Raw genomic sequence first — 4,431 nt, forward strand, 5'->3', positions numbered from 1 at the left:
AGAGAGAGTGAGCCAATCAGCAGTCGGGGGCGTGTCGCCTCATGATGGGGGAGGAGAGAGAGTGAGCCAATCAGCAGTAGGGGGGCGTGTCGACTCATGATGGGGGAGGAGAGAGAGTGAGCCAATCAGCAGTAGGGGGCGTGTCGACTCATGATGGCGGAGGAGAGAGAATGAGCCAATCAGCAGTAGGGGGCGTGTCTACTCATGATGGGGGAGGAGAGAGAGTGAGCCAATCAGCAGTAGGGGGCGTGTCGACTCATGATGGGGGAGGAGAGAGAGTGAGGCCTTTACAAAAAGGTTTCTTTATATATATACATGAACTAACAATACTTCTAAAGCATTTATTAATAAAAATGTCAACATTTACTGATACATTATTCAAATCAAAGGTTGTATTCGTTAACACTTGTTAATGCACTGTTAGCAAACTAGACTTTTACTAATTAATAGGCTAATTAATAAATGCTTTGATTTTTATTTTACATCGCTCATTTTTAGTTTATGTTAGCAAATGAGACTGTATTGTAAAATTTTGTCATAGAAGCCTAATTCTAGAAATTGAACAATAGTAAATTGTTGCCCATCTTCTAAAAAAAAAAAATATTGACATGTACATTTATCTCGTTGATTACAGATTCATCAAAAGATTACAAAATTGTGTTAAAATGTTTCTAAATAATATTATAAGGTATTATATTTACAACAGATCATATAATATCGTTCATAATCATATTTACATTGAATATCTCAGAAATTAAACATTATCAGATTCCTGAACAATGAGTATTTTACAGAGTTCGGCTCAAAACAGTGGGGAAAGTAGTCATTAAAACACCAAATGGAGAAAAACAAATAAATAAATAACATAATTGATGTAAAAAGCACATTAAACACTCACCGGCTGCTAAAACTGTGAGTTCTTCTTCCTCTCGTCAGTGTTTTTGTTCTCGCGGGATATTAGCGCCATCTGCGGTGCTGGCTGAGAAAACAAACAATTTGTTGTTCAAAATATAAGGCACTTCTTACTTCAAAGCAAATTATATTAATAAATGTTAAATATGACAGTAACGACACAGTGATATACTCGGTGAGAATATCGTTTAACAGCAGATATTCTGATAACAACGCGGTTTTCCGTGGCGCACTTTTTTAGTCACATCTGACAGGATTTTCTGAGGTTAATAAACTGTATTATTGATTTTTAAAAAGTAATCAAAATAACGAGACAGATACTCTGAGAAAATGACGTCGTTTGATATAATATTCTGACAAGAAAGCGCGGTTTTCATTGGCGCCTTAACGTTTCTCTGAGGTAAACTGTATTAATGACTTTTAAAAACTCATCAAAATAACATAATGAATAACGACAGTGACATTTTGATTAAATATTGTTTGACAGCGGATATCTAACAAGAAAGCGCGGGGGAATTCTGACAGAAGTTTATTAAATCGTAATGACTTAAAAGGTAGGCCTATACATGACACTGATACATTCTGAAACGTTTCATAAAACATACTTTCAAATAAAGTTTCGAAAATGTTCATCATAGAGAAACTTTTAGTTATATCATATAAAACTTTGAATACAGACCTTGGTCGCTAAGTGCTATTTTCTAATGTAAAAAACACAAGTCACGTGTTTAATAATCAAATTCCCGATGAGCTTCACCTCCACTAATTATGGTGGATATCCGCCAATCTGTACATTTGCTTAAACAAATAATGGCAACGAGCCAGTCTCCTTAAACTACTTGTAGGCTATATTTGCATTATTTATTTATTTGATCGTATACAAATACAATATATGACTGGAAGTCAATATTTTTATATTATACCATTGTTTTTTTTTGTAGATTACATAGTTTGTAGCCTAATGTTTCATGGGATGCATAATTTATTGTACACAGTCTCTTTCCAGCTTTAGTAGGCCTACTTAGAGCTTTATTTGCTGGATAATTTTAATGGAATTAACCTGGAAAAATAGTTGGAACGAAAGATACAGGAAAAGTGGATCATTTGCCACACAATTAAGCATCACATTTAACAGTCTTCGAGAAAACATTGTTAAGGCCTATTCGGAAGTACTAGTGTTTTGTTCATTTTTAAATATATTGTATGTTTGTACAGATACTGTAAAATGAAATGTACTTTTATGGACTACAATCATCTCACTTATCAAACAATATCTTTATTCATTCATTAAAAAAAATAATTAAAAAAATATGTGCAGCACACACGCAAAGTGTGCAGTGACTGAGACAACTTTACTTGTGGGAACATTAACAATAGAAATAGCCAATAGAAAGGAGGTGTAAACTTATTATAGAATTCTTATTAAAAATGTGTCATAATAACAGAAGAAAACAAAGGATATCATTTGTAAAATGTAAAGCATTTCATTGTAAATAATTACAATATTGCAGTCTGACTTGTTTGTAAAAAAAAAAGGTTATTTTTAACGCAAATAACAGGTATAAGGTATTCAAAATACAGCTTATTTAATCATATATATTAAATACAAAGTTTATGGCTGTTATTGTTCAATATATTTAATATTATAATGTTGGCGTACTCGGTATTGAGAAATAAAAATGACATAGTTACGCCAGTAGGTGGCAGCAAGAGACTGACTTTAAGAGCAAGTTAGTAGACCATTCATGAAATAATAATAATAATGATTATTATTATTAAAGTTCCCCTGTAGTCAATAATTTCATTCCTTAAAACTCATCATTGATCATATATATATATACAGTACAGGTCAAAAGTTTGGACACATTATTATTTTTAATGTTTTTGAAAGAAGTTTCTTCTGCTCATCAATCCTGCATTTATTTGATCAAAAATACAGAAAAAATTTATATTGTGATATATTATTACAATTTAAAATAATTGGTTTTCAATTTATTATACTTTAAATGATCATTTATTTCTGTGATGCAAAGCTGAATTTTCAGCATCATTACTCCAGTCTATCACATGATCCTTTAGAAATCATTCTAATATGATGATTCATTATCAAAGTTGGAAACAGTTCTGCTGCTTAATATTTTTTCATAACCTGTGATACTTTTTTAGGATACTTTGATGAATAAAAAGTACAAAAATAAAAATAAAAAAAAGAAGCAAATGTTTTAAAAATATAAATCTTCTGTAACAGCAATATCCACTACTGGTCAGTCATTTTTTTTTTTTCTTTTTTTGAAATAAATCAATACTTTTATTCAGCAAGGATGTGTTACATTGATAAAAAAGTGATAGTAAAGAAGATTTATATTATTAGAAAATATTTTTTTATTTTGAATAAATGCAGTTCTTTTTAACCTTTTATTCATCAAATATATTAGGCAGCAGAACTGTGTCCAACACTCATAATAAATCAGAATATTAGAATGATTTCTAAAGGATCATGTGATAGACTGGAGTAATGATCCTGAAAATTCAGCTTTGCATCACAGAAATAAATGATAATTTTAAGTATAATAAATTGAAAACCAATTATTTTAAATTGTAATAATATATCACAATATTACTGTTTTTTTCTGTATTTTTGATCAAATAAATGCAGGCTTGATGAGCAGGAGAAACTTCTTTCAAAAACATTAAAAATAGTAATGTGTCCAAACTTTTGGCCTGTACTGTATATATACAAATAAATAAATGGTCATGGAAAAATATTGAAGAATCTCAGGATAAGCAACCTGTGTGTTACTCTAAGAGAGCATCCATACATGTTCTTAATATGATTTAATTTTATTCATAAGTCTGAGCACTGAAACATTCACATTTAAGATTATTACTTTTTTATTCTCATCCCTTCTCCTGCTTTTCCCAGGTGTTCCCAGGTAGAAGTATCTTCGGCGTCCGGGATCGGATCCGATATATATCAGATATTCCTGACGTGGAGATCCATCCGGGCACAAACGTTCTTCAATCCATCATTTCTTTCAGGTAGTTTGTGTTGAACACTGCTTTTCTTACTCGGTGTTTCTGTCTTTTTACAGTCCAAATATCAAACATTTCTTAAATCAAGATGCATTTACTAGATGAGTAAAATGATATAAGATATTAAGTCCTGTTTTCCTCGGGAATTAATCAAAATGAAGTGAGTTGATGCTTAAAACAAGCAAAATGATCTGCCAATGGGGAGAAAAATAATGTTGTTTCTGTTTGAATTAAGATTATTTTTCTCCCCATTAGCAGATCATTTTGCTTGTTTTAAGCATCAACTGACTTCATTTTTATTAATTCCCCCGGAAAACAGGACTTAATAACTTATATCATTTCACTCATCTAGTAAATGCATCTTGATTTAAGAGTTTGTAGATATTTGGACTGTAAAAAGACAGAAACCCTGAGTAAGAAGAGCATGTTTAGCAGTGAGCTCTCTCTCTCCTGTCTGGATGTTTCAGTGATAGACAGACTCACAGG

At 31.4% G+C, this 4,431-nt stretch overlaps 1 protein-coding gene across 1 annotated transcript in view; it reads right to left on the reverse strand.

The window, feature by feature from the left end:
- The window catches only part of lmnl3 (lamin L3), an 18,889-nt gene extending 17,597 nt beyond the window's left edge, over nucleotides 1–1,292 (reverse strand). The window contains exon 1 of the transcript XR_014199895.1: nucleotides 899–1,292. The gene's annotated coding sequence lies outside the window, so the exon portion shown is untranslated. The remainder of the gene's footprint in view (nucleotides 1–898) is intronic.
- Nucleotides 1,293–4,431: the final 3,139 nt, after the last annotated feature.

The sequence above is a fragment of the Leuciscus leuciscus genome, assembly GCF_965113295.1.
Source record: "Leuciscus leuciscus genome assembly, chromosome: 18".
In the NCBI taxonomy this organism is placed as follows: Eukaryota; Metazoa; Chordata; class Actinopteri; order Cypriniformes; family Leuciscidae; genus Leuciscus; species Leuciscus leuciscus.